The following is a 15,564-nucleotide window of genomic DNA, read 5'->3' as shown; positions in this document are numbered from 1 at the left end:
GGTGGACACGTCGAGATTGGCACACAAATACACATTATACCTCAACCAGGCAGTCGGATTCTTCCCACACTTCATGACATCCCACAGGTCAAACCGAAAAGTGGTAGTTGCTCCTAACGTGTAATTTAGTTCTAATCCTCCATAAAGCTTAAGGCATACGTCCTTGGATGGAGTTACCCTAGACCTTTTGGACACCTTCCCGGGGTGGTTTTCAGAACATGTCTGGAATGTTCACAAAAATACCATAAAATAAACGTAACAATGAGTGCTGAGAGAAACACTCCACCTATGATGAAACTCCTAGAGAGTCTAGTTCCCTTGTTCTGGGTATTCATTTCTTTTTTTTAACTTATGAAACGTAAAACATAAACATATACAGTTAAATCATAACCTGAAGAAAGATACCAAAAAATCAAAATGTAATATAAAATATAAAATGTTCGCCGAGCAGTGTCTTTTGGGGTGGGAGGGAAACTCTACCACTCCTAGTGAGAGGGAAACTCAATCACCTCCGCCTCTTCTTTTGTTGTTCTTCTTCTGTCTTCAGCTCTCAGGGCAGACTGACCCTGGGCTAATTTCTCTCACCCGGGGATTATTCTGCCCCTTCTTGGGTGAGAGAAGTGAGATTGTCTTCTCCTGTGTTTGCGCTCAGATCCTCCTGGACCTGAGAAAGGGATTGTCGAGGTGGTTCTGCTCCTGCACACTGGCTCCAGTGATACCAAGTAGCGCCTTTGCCCTTCAGCCTGACTGCATGGGTTGTCCTCTCTGTGACCTGAAATGGACCAGTCCACCTTGGCTCTGACCACTTTCTTTTGATGACTTTCAGGAGGACCCACTCGGCTTCCGATGCGGTGGTCCCAACCCCGGTCTCTGGTTCTGCTGGGATCTGTTTGGAGAAAGCTGTAACAAGACTGTGGAGAGATCTGTAATAATCCCGATGAGACATAGATTGTTCACACTCAGTGAGAAACGGTAACCTTGTTTGTGGGCCTGGAAATGGCCTCCCTGTTTGCAGCTCATGTGGAGTTAAACCATGTTTCTGATTTATAGAACTCCGTACAGATATCAGAGCTAATGGCAAGGCCGTAACCCAATTCATTTTGGACTGTGCACAGATCTTAGCCAATTTGGTTTTAAGGGTTCGATTCATTCTTTCAACCTTCCCCTGTGACTGTGGATGGTACACAGTGCCAAATGAGTGTTTCAGTCCCAGAAATATTTCCATCTCTTTGAGTTCCTCATTTTTGAAATGTGTTCCGTTGTCAGACCTTATTTTAGCTGGAAAACCGTGTCTAGGGATATATTAATCAAACACTTCACCACAGATTTGCTGTCTTCCTTTTTTGTAGGCCATGCCTCCGGCCATCCAGTAAATGCATCCACACACACCAACAGATATCTGAACCCATTTACTCTCATTCATGTCTGTATAATCAATGATAACCTCTTTTCCTGCTATTGGGTCTACTAGGAACTTTCCAGGTGCTGGCTTCAAGGTTGGTCTAACATTGAACTGCCTGCACATCTCACATTAATTAATCCAATGCACTGCCATTGGTTTCAAAAAAGGATGCCACCAGTGTTCAAGATTTTTCAACATTTGCGTTGTTCCCACATGTCCTACTCCGTGTGCTTCTTCTAAGGCTACTATGGTAAGACCTGGTGGCAAAATGGGACGTCCGTCTGGACTTCTCCAGAAACCATTCTGATCTTGTGAGCCCCCTCGGGCCTTCCAAACTGATTTTTCCTCAGGAGAGGCCCCCTTTTGTAATTTCATTACTTCTTCCAGGGTGGGTTCTGGTGTCCACCCTACTTCTGAACACAGCATTATGTGCCTGGGCTGATATCCTGCACACTGTTTAGCAGCCTGGTCAGCTGCCTGGTTCCCTTGTGCTACTCTGGTGTTACTGCTGTCATGTCCTTTGCATTTAATGACGGCTACTTCTTGAGGGAGCAACAAAGCTTCAGCCAACTTTCTCATTTCCTGTTCATGTTTAATGGGTTTCTGTCCTGCAGTTCTAAATCCTGTCCTCAGCCACTGTTTAAGTTCTACATGTACTGCTCTTGCAGCGTATGTGGAGTCTGTGTAAATGTTAACCTTCTGCCCTGCTCCTAGTTCCAGAGCAGCTATCACTGCCAAAACTTCTGCTCTCTGCGCTGATTGTGCATCTGTCAGTTCCTCTGCCTGTATTGTGATAAAATCTGTCCCTGCATCTTCCACCACCGCGTATGCTGCCTTAAGTCCTTTTGTGTCATGTCTGAAGCAGCACCCGTCTGTGTACAGGTTTCGGGTGTCTGTTAGGGATGTACTTTGTAGATCTGGTCTGATTTTTTCATTAAACTCCACTTTTTCTGCGCAGACATGTGGTGTACCGGTAATTATTCTATCTGCCATGTTTATCCCTTCATGTGTGTATGTGATGTTTGGGGCCTCCAGCACCTTACTCAGCCTCTGTTGTCTCAGTGGTGAGAGTGTGAAAGCCTGAGAGTTCACAAAGTCCACCACACCATGTGATGTTAATATGTTAAGAGGATGTCCCATCACTACATGAGCTGTTTTTTGAATTATTTTCCCTGCTGCGTGTCGGGTGCACTCATGATGTCTTTGTTCCATGTTCAACATTACGCTTATGTACATTAGCACTGTTCTTATTCCCCCTTTTTTCTGGAACCGCACACCATTTGCTGTGTGTGCTGTTACAGAAACATCCAGCTGAAATGGCAACGTGCAATCTGGGTGTGCCAAATGTGCAGTTTGCGAGAGGCTGGTTTTTAAGTTAATGAACGCTTCTTCAGCTTCTCTGGTCCATTCAAGCGGGGCAGTGAGGTTTCTCATGCCCTGTTTTTTGACAAGATCTCTAAGGGGTGCAGTGAGGTCGGTGTAGCCAGGCACAAAAGATCTGCTATACCCTGTGAGTCCTAGGAAAGACAACATGTCCTTAGCCAGGAGTGGTTTTGGGTGGGACAAAACTGCAGATTGGTGAGCTGGGGACATACCCGTGCCAGGTTGGGAAACAACTCTGCCCAGAAAGTCAACCTGGCGTCTGCAGATCTGGAGTTTGGTTTTGCTAACCTTGTAGCCTTTTTTAGCCAAATGTGACAGGACAATTGCTGTTGCCTCTAAGCATTCCTCCACAGTGGGTGTTGCGAGAAGAATGTCATCCACGTACTGAATCAGAGTGGTGTTTGGAGGTAATAGGCAATCTTGGAGAGAGTCTTTGAGAACCTGATTGAAGATTCCTGGAGAAAGCGCGAATCCCTGCGGCAAACGAGTGTATCTATACCTATGAGATTTATAGGTAAATGCAAAAATGTCGCTGCATTCCTTATCTAAAGGAAGGCAGAAAAATGCGTTGGCCAGATCAATGCAGGTAAACCAGCAATGGTCAGGGTTAAGATTTGTCAGAGCCACATAGGGATTGGGCACGGGAACGGTAGGGGTGGCAAAAGCTGCATTTATGGCCCGTAAATCATGTGCCATGCGCCATTTACCTGTCCCTTTTTTCTCCCCTGGCAAAATGGGTGTGTTCCATGAAGAGAAATGTGCGGACTCTAAAACACCTTAGTTCCAGAGGCCTTCCACTGTATCTTTAATGCCTAATTCTGCTGCTGGTTTGTGAGGGTATTGGGGCTTCCATATTGGTTGGTCGGTGGTTAACTGAAAGGTAATGGGGGAACATTTAATCAGGCCTACATTTGTGGGCCCCTCTTCCCAGAGAGTGGAAGGCATTTTTTCCACAACAGCAGCTTCCAGTGGATGGTCTGTTTTTTCCCTGCCATGGTGTCTGTCCAACTGAACATGCTCCAGTGTGCCCACATCCGTAGAGTGGTTGAATATGCGATAAGTATTACCTGAGGGCGAGTAAAAAAGGTCAGGGGTTGCCAAAGGCTGCCAATCCTGTAGGTTCAGGGAGCGTTTTAACACACCTCCAAGTTCACGTGCTTCATGACCTGGGTGCAGAGCTAAAGAGACGTGAGGCACGCCATCAGACCACATCCTAAACAACACTTCCTGCTCTTTAGTCAAATGAAGCTTGGCCACCACTCCTTCTGGTGCTACATAAATGTCTGTGGTGGCAATGTCCCAGTGTGTACCCTCTAACTCGTCAGCAAAGCTTTCCTGGTAGCATTCACAATTATTTCTATCATAAAACAAGGCGACATGCGGGGGGTCAGGAGGATGTACATAGGGCGCCAGAGTGGAGACCCAGAATTTCCACTGATGGAAAGCTGAGAGAATGCCTCTGTGCACGGTGGTTTCAGGTTGCAGCAAAACCCAGTATATATCAGCCATTGAGTCCTGAGGAAGTACAAGTTGGAAGCAAGTTGTAGCTTACCATTTTAGTGGCAATTCCACTAATGGAGCTAATTACAAGCCAGTCATCCTAGACATCATTGAGAGAGCAGCTTATATAGGACTTGTTATGGTAAATATCACCACTGACATGGGCAGTGCTAACCGAACGATGTGGCGGGCTTTTGGAGTGGGCCACTAGAAAACATTTGTCCAACACCCAGTAAGACCAGACAAAAGGCTATACTTCATGCCAGATGTCCCTCATCTGGTGAAGTATTTGAAGAGTGCCCTGGTTAGTAGTCAGACATTCACAATTCCACCAGAGGTTGTACAAAAAGAGAGTCTGCAACACAGTGAGGTTTCACTGGGTCCTTTGAAAGATTTGGTAGATTTTCAGGAACCAATGGCTTTGAAAATTGCTCCAAATCTTTCACAAAAAACCCTTCAGCCTAGTCATTTTGACAAAATGAAGGTGGGGCCTGCATTGAATGTCTTTAGCAAGTCAGCAAGTGCAGGTCTGAAATACATGGTGGAGCAGGAGCAGCAACCCACCTCTAATCTGACAACAGCCTGGTTTCTGGAGCAGGTGAACCACTGGTTTGATCTAATGTCCTCTCACCACACAGTGATGGCACTCAGCAGGCACAAGATGGAAAAGTATAACAAAGCTATTAAATTCCTCCAAGACATGTTAGCACTCTTCAGTTGACTTACAATAGGTCCAACAGGAAGCTGGAAATCAGTGTAAACAGGAATTGTGATGGCAACATCTACAATTTTAGGTATTCAGAAAGACATGCTTGACCATGGACACATGTTTGTGTTGACAGGCAGGTTTACTCAGGACTGCCTTGAAAACTTGTTCAGCTGCATAAGGCAAAGGAATCCAGTACCAACACCAGTGGAGTTTCACCAGGCACTTAGATCAATCTCAGTTGGGCAGTTTCTTACAACTGTAAAATCGGGAAGCTATCAGGAGGATGGCGGCAGTCTTCTGGCAGAGTTCCTGGACATGAAGGAGACGTTTCCCAGTCCTGGCCTTTGTGTGGAGCAGCTGATTGGAATAACAGATACTCCTGACCTCACCAACAGCGAAACGTGTATTCTGTACCATCTTACAGGATACATTGTAAATAAAGTCATCAAACATTCCAACATCTGTGATGGATGCTCAAGTTCAATTAAGCAAAATGACGACACTTTGGAAGGAGAGCACAGTACCCTATTGATACTGAAGGAATTCAAACCAGGAGTGCTGTGTCGGCCATCACATGAAGCCTTCATGTCATGATATGCAAAGAAAAATAACCACCAGATTCATCAGGCTGAGACTAAGAATAGCAGCAAAACATATCTTTAATAAAAATAAAAGAAATCTGGCCAATGCTGGACATCTTGGAAGTAAAAGCCAGGCGAAAAACACGAAGAAAAAACAATGTCAAACCTCATCTTGCACCCCAACAAACTAGCCCTAAGCAAACACCTTGACTGTTACCATGGACCTTTGATTGTTTAAAAGTATTTTTTGTTACTGTTCTACTGTGTATTGATGCTGATATGCTCCAATAATAATTCTTAATTTTTTGTTGTCTTGAGATAGATTCTAATATCTACTTCAACTTCACCCATGACTAGCAAATGCAAAACTAATAACATAGAACAAATGTTAAATAACAGAACTGCTGTAAATACGAACTTTGAAAAATGAGATCTTGTTACCTTTGTGGTGCTTTGTACCCCTCAAGGTTCAGCAGTTCATTTAAGCCATTTTAGTGTGGTTTACCTGGAAAAGAATAATAAAAAATTACTCATCTTCACAATCACTTGTACTCGTCGTCTTCCCCTTTATCCGGGACCGGGTCGCGGGGGCAGCAGACTCAGCAGAGACGCCCAAACGTCCCTCTCCCCAGACACCTCCTCCAGCTCCTCCGGGGGGAGCCCAAGGTGTTCCTAGGCCAGCCGAGAGACATAGTCCCTCCAGCGTGTCCTGGGCCGTCCCCTGGGCCTCCTCCCGGTGGGACGTGCCTGGAACACCTCCCGAGGAAGGCATCCAGGAGGCATCCGGTATAGATGCCCGAGCCACCTCAGCTGGCTCCTCTCGATGTGGAGGAGCAGCGGCTCTAATCCGAGCCCCTCCCGGATGGCCGAGCTCCTCAACCTATCTCTAAGGGAGTGCCCGGCCACCCTACGGAGGAAGCTCATTTCAGCCGCTTGTATCCGGGATCTCGTTTTTCGGTCATGACCCAAAGTTCATGGTCATAGGTGAGGGTAGGAACGTAGACCGACCGGTAAATCGAGAGCTTCGCTTTTCAGCTGAGCTCTCTCTTCACCACAACGGACCGGCACAGCGCCCCCATTACTGTGGCAGCCACACCAATCCGTCTGTCGTTCTCCCGCTCCATTCTTCCCTCACTCGTGAACAAGACCCCGAGATACTTCTCCACTTGAGGCAGGAACTCCCCTAAAAACTGAAGAGGACAAGCCACTCTTTTCTGGTCGAGAACCATGGCCTTTTGACTTGGAGGAGCTGATTTTCATCCCTACCGTTTAACACTCGGCTGCAAACCGCCCCAGTGCGTGCTGTAGATCTTGGCTAGAGGGGGCCAGCAGGACCACGTGATCTGCAAAAAGAAGAGATGAAACCCTCTGGTCCCCAAACCAGACCCCCTCTGGCCCTTGGCTGTGCCTAGAAATCCTGTCCATAAAAGTTATGAAGAGGACCGGTGACAAAGGGCAGCCCTGCCGGAGTCCAACATGCAGCGGGAACAGGTCCGACTTAGTGCCGGCAATGCGTACCAAACTCCTGCTCCGCTTGTACAGAGACCGGATGGCCCCTAGTAAAAGCCCCCTATTCCATAATCTTGGAGAACCCCCCACAGGGCATCACGAGGGACACAGTCAAATGTTTTCTCCAGGTCCACAAAACACATGTGGATCGGTTGGGCAAACTCCCATGAACCTTCGAGTACCCTGTAGAGGGTATAGAGCTGGTCCAGTGTTCCACGGCCGGGACGAAAACCACAATGCTCCTCCTGAAGCCGGGGTTCGACTATCGGCCAGACTCTCCTCTCCAATACCCTGGCGTAGGCCTTACCAGGGAGGCTGAGGAGTGTGATCCCCCTGTAGTTGGAACACACCCTCCGGTCACCCTTCTTATGTAGGGGGCCCACCACCCCAGTCTGCCAATCCAGAGGCACTGTCCCCGTCCGCCACGCAATGTTGAAGAGGCGTGTCAACCATGACAGCCCCACAACATCCAAAGACTTGAGGTACTCAGGGCGGATCTCATCCAACCCCGAAGCCCTGCCACCGCGGAGCTTTTTAACCACCTTGGTGACTTCAGCCTGGGTGATGAAAGAGTCCAACCCCGAGTCCCAAGCCTCTGTTTCCACCAAGGAATGCGTGATGGCAGGATTGAGGAGATCCTCGAAGTACTCCTTCCACAGCCCGATAATGTCCTCGGTCGAGGTCAGCAGCCTCCCACCCCCACTATAAACAGTGTTGGCAAAGCACTGCTTCCCCCTCCTGAGGCGCCGGACGGTGTGCAAGAATCGCTTCGAGGCCAACCGATAGTCCTTCTCCATGGTCTCACCGAACTCTTCCGAGGCCAGAATTTTTGTCTCTGCCACAGCCCAGAGTTTTAGCGTTGAAACCCATGGCTGTATGGTCCCAAAATCTCCAACATCCCCCGGAATCTGGTCAAAGCTCTCCCGGAGGTGGAAGTTGAATATATCCTTGGCCGAGGGCTCCGAGAGACATTCCCAGCAGACCCGCACTATGCGCCTGGGCCTGCCAAGTCTGTCCGGCTTACTCCTCCTCCAGCGGATCCAACTCATCACCAGGTGCTGATCAGTGGATAGCTCAGCCCCTCTCTTCACCCGAGTGTCCAAAACATGCGGCGGAATGTCTGATGATACGACAACAAAGTCGATCATTGACCTCCTGCCTAGGGTGTCCTGGTGCCAAGCGCCCTGATGGACTCCCTTATGCTTGAACATGGTGTTCATTATGGACAATCCGTGACTAGCACAGAAGTCCAATAACAAAACACTGCTCGGATTCAGATCGGGGAGGCCATTCCTCCCGATCACGCCTCTCAAGGTGTCACTGTTGTTTCCCACGTGGGCTTTGAAGACGCCCAGCAGAATAATGGAGTCCCCGGGAGGGGCACTATTCAGCACCCCGACAGGGACACGAAGAAGGCCAGGTACTCCGCACTACCGCTCGGCCCATAGGCCGAAACGACAGTCAGAGACCTGACCCCAACCCGAAGGCGCAGGGATGCGACCCTCTCATCCACTGGGGTAAACCCCAACACGAGATGGCTGAGCTGGGGGGCAACAAGCAAACCCACCCCAGCCCGCCGCCTCTCCCCGTGGGCGAGTAGAAGAGAGTCCAGCCCCTCTCGCGAAGATGGGTTCCAGAGCCCACGCTGTGTCATCCTTTTTGTAAAATACAGGACGCGATTTGTTCCGTATTTCTGTATGTCCGACAATAACGTCTATCACACACATAAACATTTAGTGTAACAATAATTACGAAAATAAAACACAGGACATGTTAAGGTCAGTTAAATTGTGGCTGGAGCTAGTAAGGACCCCCAGAACGCTACGGACCAATGATGTCACGGTTGCTTAGAGATGGACACTAAGCCCCTTTTGCGCTGCACCGCTGGAGCAAAGATACAGACGTGAGAGGGAAGACGCACATCCCAGGCTGGAAGTGTCAGTGAGGATTAATGCAAGCAATTTAAAAAAAATTTGTTTATCGTTGAGCAGTGTGCTGCTGTATGATTTCAGACAGGATCAGGAGAGGAACACTGCCGACCCATTAGAACCTAAAGAACCAGACATCAGCGTCTGTTCATCCCTCAATCATTTCCTGAAGTTGAGAATGCCTCAGCAGATGCTATGATTGATTCAGTTTCTTATTGTGCTTTTAGCAAATTATAGTGGATTGAGTACTTGCTTAAGATGTTAATTTTGGATTAAACTGGATTGAATAATAGTATGAGCCAATATAAGTGGCCATTTAAAGAACAAATCATACTAATAAAATAACAGTAAATATTTCCCAATTACAAATTGTGAGGGTTTTCTTTGTGTTTTATTCAGAAATGTTGATATATTTTAAGAATAATTGTTCAGTGGTCATTTAATATATTATTTCACTATTATTTTATTAATGTTGTTTACCAGTTGGGATAACCTGACTTCCTATCCATGAAGAAATAACATGGCAACTAAAACTGCACCAGACACAGACCTGCAGCCCAAGGGGTGGCTAAGAGGGGCACTGAAGAAATTATACTAAATATATTTTTATTCTTTAAAACTTATGGTGCTGCAGTTTTAGCTGCAGCACCATCATCCTTTTGTAAATAACCCCATGAAAAAACATTGACTATTGGCCCCCGTGGTAAATTTGATCTGGAACCAGCCTTCACATACATATTTGCACATAACTTTATTTCTTGCTGTGTGAGAAATGTTGAACATTAAATCAGGTGTTATGATCAGTTACTAAGTACTTGAGTAGACTTTTTAACCAAATACTTTCAATCACTCAACCAGCCATCCCACCATATGAAAGAAAGGTGACATGGGCTGTAGCATGCGTCCTTATTTTAATTTCTGAAAGGTGGCAACCCCACAGCACAAAAGTAAAAGTGATCATTCTCATAAAGTGTAATTTTTTTTTTAAGTGATCCTTTTTCAACTGCTACTTTGTCTTTTATGTATTTTGTGACTACAGGGTAGTCAGGATGCTATTGTTGAATCTGCAAGGCACTTACTTAATTTACTAACTGAAAGACCACGAAGTGGAGGAAGAAGAGACCTTACCAACCAGAACGCCAGGTTTAATGATAAACTGTTGCCCTAATGCCTAATTAATATGTATATTTTGAATATGTTGATCATAGCAGTATGCTAATAAATTATGTTATCCAACAGTTGTAGGGTACCTCAAACTGAACTATCTGTCCAAATGGAAATGAGCAGGTAAATGACAACTTTATTTATTGTATATTCAGTTTTGAAGCATTTATTATAAAGACCTTTATTTGTTTTCCAAAAATCCACTTGTATGTCTTGATATGGATATTACCTTTTGTTGCTCCAACTAATCATCACAATGTAAATCTCTCAGAAAACATATAAAATATTTGGGACTTGGGTCTTTCTCTCTATCAAAATTGACTTACTATTAAAGCGAAAAAAAATAGTTCTTGAACTGGGTCATATGAATAATCCTTGTATTTTATTATTTTGTATTATGCAATGTATGTCTAAATTACTCCATGGTTCTTTGAATCTACTATCTAACTTGTCATAGGTTATGTCTTCAAAGTGATGTTTGAAATGAAATAAACAGAATAATTTGGTTATCTTCAAATTTCTGTACAACAGATCTTTTCCTGGACTTTACAACAGGGGAAGAGGAAGAAAACGACAATTTCCTCCAACAAGCCTGGTCCTGGCAAAAAACATGAAACCTTTAGATGTACTTTTTTATTTACTGCCAAAACATTACGAAAAAACGCCAAAAGAAGATGATCAACTGATACACATGAGAGTGGGATTGGGCCAGAAAACAGCTCACATTGATGAGAGCATAACGCACAACGAGGTAATTCCTCATAATACCACAATTATTTAAACTGTGGACTTGTCTGATAAATCTATTGTGTCAGCCCTAAAGATAGCTCTGCTCTCCGTCTTAACAGAACATTGGTTGGGACCACTGCATCTCAGAGTTCATGTTGCCTGTCCATTGTTTAATGCTTGTGCAACCAGCACTAGAAGGGTTACTTTAAATAAACCTGATAATAGTAGATGGCAGGTAAAACAATTTACTTCGATGACTAATACCAACACTACACAAGCATAGAGAAAACTGGGCCTCATCAGAAGATTTCTAAATTCATGGGAGCCTAGGTGTGAGTAACAACAGAGGAGAACACACAATGTCTATGAAAAAGAGTAGGGTTTAATATAGTGAACATTTGTGGACCCACATTTACAAATAAACAAAAATTGCACGCTTTGTTTTTTGAAAAAAACAACAAAATAAAATAACATAAATAACCCAGTCTTTTCGATACAACTGTCAAATATTCATTCAATGTCTCACAGCCAGTGACCAGTCGGATCACAATCTACCAGTTCACTCGGTGCTCTGGGCTGGGGCTCGCCATCCAAGTTCAGGAGAGGATGATCTGGTGGTTTCAAGGCACCACAGGCCAAAAGTGCACTATAATCAAAAAACCTGACCTGGAACAAGGCCAAAGTAAAGCATCTTAAAATACAGGATGCTAAAATCAATAAAGCTTAAGCTACAATTCAAAGAGATCTTTCATAATTTCTCAAGTTTTTTTTTTTTCATGTTGTACAACAATATTCAAGTTATCAAAGTTCAATATTACCAACATATCAGTAAACTAAAGAAATTAACTTATATGTGGTAAAAATATATATATTTCAATCTAAAAGTGCCAATGAGGTACCTCTATAGCACTATATTTAACATCAGAATGTGAATTTGAAGCTCACATTAGCTCTGACTTACTCAGAACAGAAGGTTCCCAAGCAATTCCAACAGAAAAGCACATTACAGCACCATGAATTAGCACCATTGAAATATTAGAACATGTGCTAATAGAAAAATAAGTGTAACTGCATTAAAAAAATACAACATACACAATAATAATACAAAAACTTACAATACAATTTTATTTTTATTAAATTTTATCAGTTACTAGGTATTTTAGCCAATTTTCAGCAATTTTACCGAGCCAACTGCCGAGTGTGTGCGATCACTCACCGATGCTTCGATGCTACACGACTTCAGCCGTTCACAAGGGAAGCTTTCTGAGATTTAATAAAACGGATTTACTATTTTGAATTATATATTTTGCGAAACCATTTTATTTAACATTGTTTTTCTCACCAATCTCCAAGATTCTTTATCGAATTTGACAAGATATTCCAGGCTATTAGCGGAAACACCCGTCAGCTCTAAACTCTCCAGTGTGTCTAACACAATCTGAGCAAAATCTCAGCACAGCAGTTAAAGGGGCGGGACAATCAACCTTATTGGCTGATGTGAAATCAGACTGTGCCAGCTATTGGTTGTTTAATCCATCACTAAAAGCAATTACTAAAGGCATATTTCACAGTTTTTAAAGATTTTTAGCATTTCTTATCTATACTTATGAACATATTTATTAACTTATTTTTTTAACTTTATTACTTTTCAACTCTTATTGTAGAATAAGACATGAAATCCATTTATACTTTTTAATCTTGTGGAAGAAAACGTTAAATCAACATCATTCATTTTTTCTTGTGTTTTTAACACTGGGTTAGACTTGTCAATCAATTCTGCACTGGGCTCTGGTATCAAAAAGATATTTCCACTCAGAACTTCCACTCATTAAATATCAAGACTGTCTTCCACCAGCCTGAAATCTTGGAGATGTATGTGTGTGAAAATCACTGGAGACCTGTAATTTCTAAAATAATCAGGCTTATGTTTTGAATGCAGCAACCATTAAATTCACCTCAATAACATTTATTCTCCATTCTGATTCTCTATTTGAACATAAGCAGCTCATCTAGAAGCCTGATTACAATAATGCTGCTCTCTGATTGGCTATGTCATTTTGCATTTTTGAACATTTCAAGTTGATCTGATGAAGTGGGGTGTCATTGCATGTATTAATATTGTATTAGGAACAATCATTTTATATATTTGCAGTTTTGATGAGTCTTAATTTGACATATTTCTTTTACAGCTGGGTGAGACGCTTAAAGTTCTTTTTCCAAAGCTGGGAACTATTAGGCTGCTTTACAAATCTGCAGGTGGGTGATGAAGTGGCTGGTATCAGGTTAATATTATTACAAGTGTTCTTTTCAATATTTTTGTTAGTGCGAGACTTTAAAATATTTCTTCCTTCTAAAGAAATACAACTGGCAGACAAGTTATGCTGTTCAAATAGAGTTACACCACTTTTGGTCTCAGAGCAACAATCTGAGCCCCCTCACCCCTTCCAAAATGCTCTCCTGGGCCCATCAATGGGTGTATTTAATCCATCTCTACAGATCCCATGCATGTTATTGCATATATCCCTAAATTTTGTGTATGCGCACAACGTTGGAGGACTAAACATGCCATCTATAGACTCTCTGCTGCAGTAGAACAGCTCATAAAAGAGCAAGTGGGCAGATGATAGATTTACTTTACAAAACATGGAACATTGACAAATTAAATGATTGTAATTATAGGAATACCTTTTTCATCAGCAAATGTTATGAATGTGGTTGTCAAGCAAATTGATATTGTGCTTTGATTTGAAGCAAAGTCATATTGCACAGTCTCTTGTAGGTGGATGGGGAAGATGCAATTTTACCTTGATTGGTCCTGAAGATGGGGCTGCACGGTGGCGCAGTTGGTAGCACTGTTGCCTTGCAGCAAGAAGGTCCTGGGTTTGATTCCCGGCCTGGGGTCTTTCTGCATGGAGTTTGCATGTTCTCCCCATGCATGCGTGGGTTCTCACCGGGTACTCCAGCTTCCTCCCAAAGACATGCCTGTTAGGTTAATTGGTCACTCTAAATTGACCTTAGGTGTGTGAATGAGTGTGTGCATGGTTGTTTGTGTGTTGCCCTGCGATGGACTGGCGATCTGTCCAGGGTGTACCCTGCCTCTTGCCCATAGACTGCTGGAGATAGGCACCAGCTCCCCCGCGACCCACTATGGAATAAGTGGTAGAAAATGACTGACTAACTGACTGGTCCTGAAGATGATGGGTATCCTGGAACAATGTTGAAGGTTGCGAGTCGTGGCAGGAAAACCCTGTTCATAGTCCCTATTCAGGAACAACTTTGCACGGATCCTCTTGAGCTGAATGACGTGGCATTTGTAAACATGCCAAATGCCATGTGTCAGAAATGCAGAGTAGATGTTCCCTTGCATTTTTTGACTGACCACATAAAGTCTTGTGTAGAAACAGACCTGCCCTCTGATGTGGCTGGTGTTGATGTTTGTAACCCTGCAAAGGACATATGTAAGAAATGTTTAAATGTTTGTATATCATACAGTGGCATTTTAGATGTGTGCTTCACAACAACAATGTCCCAATTACTTCGTGACAGCAGTAATGCAAGAGTGTCCGTTGTGTGCAAAAATATTTCCTACTGAGGACATTGAAGTTCATGCTTCTTCTTGTGGAGAAATGTATGTATTTACCTTATATAATAATTTTTATCAAAAGGGTTTTCTTTGTCAAAAGCAAATGTAATAATATATACTGTCTCAGAAGTACAAGACCTCATTCCACAGAAGAAGTGAATGAAACAATGCCTGGGCCATCTACATTATATTCTTCAGGCAGTGATGGTGAGTGTAGTTGAAAGCTAGTGCTTATGATGTAGATCTGTTTAGGACACAAATAATAGTAGTCACAAGCATTGACTTCAGCTACACAGAAATTGTCTTCCAAAGGAATTTGGCAGGTGTTCTAACGCTTACTTGGTATTAACGAATTTTGAAAAAAATAAATTCCATTTTTTGTTTTTATTTTTTTTTATCCCGACCTTACTTTGGTTTCTGTTTTTGATGCCCAAGCTCTTCAAATGCCAAATGTCAAATTTTAACTTTTTCCTATAACTACATTAACTTATTTTTTTTTCTCTTAGACTGGTATATACGGTGGCCGGGGGGTGCAAAACACTTTTACAAGTACCAAAACAAATTTACATTTCAGAAAACAAATTTACATTTCAGAAAACAAATTTACATTTCAGAAAACACTTTTACATTTCAGAAAACAAATTTACATTTCAGAAGACACTTTTACATTTCAAAATCAACCGGAAAGGGAATGTACCAACGCCAAGGCTGACCCAGAAGTCAGCCTCAGGGGCTGCATCCTTCGAAGGCCATATTTGTAGACCGATTACAGCGCGGCGACGAAGGCTGTCCCAATTCCTGAATCATTCCGAGACTCCCTCAAATGCGGCCGACAAATGTGTCCTTATTTTGCCCGATTTGAAGGATGGGTCGTAAGTATCCTTCGCGGCCCGTCATTTCCCATCATTCATTGCGGATCGAAGCGGATTGGTAAAGCAGGGGAAGCCATGGCGGACCATAGCAACAAACGTCAGTAAATTGTGGAAAATTACACTTTCTGTGACACAAATTAACTTCGACAATGTTTTTAGTGCGGGAATATAACTATGTAGACGTGAAATATCTGCTTGATTTAT

The 15,564-nt window shown here is 43.4% G+C and overlaps 1 long non-coding RNA gene across 1 annotated transcript; it reads right to left on the bottom strand.

Moving 5' to 3' along the window:
* Positions 1-11,269: 11,269 nt before the first annotated feature.
* Positions 11,270-12,359, bottom strand: LOC124882528. Its single transcript, XR_007041923.1, has 3 exons — positions 12,248-12,359; positions 12,122-12,168; positions 11,270-11,571 (listed from the first exon to the last, which is right to left on the bottom strand). It is a non-coding gene; the product is annotated as an uncharacterized LOC124882528 (long non-coding RNA).
* Positions 12,360-15,564: the final 3,205 nt, after the last annotated feature.

The sequence above is a fragment of the Girardinichthys multiradiatus genome, chromosome 15, assembly GCF_021462225.1.
Source record: "Girardinichthys multiradiatus isolate DD_20200921_A chromosome 15, DD_fGirMul_XY1, whole genome shotgun sequence".
NCBI lineage: Eukaryota > Metazoa > Chordata > Actinopteri > Cyprinodontiformes > Goodeidae > Girardinichthys > Girardinichthys multiradiatus.
The sequence above is the reverse complement of the archived record's forward strand: the minus strand, read 5'-3'. Positions and strand labels throughout refer to the sequence as shown.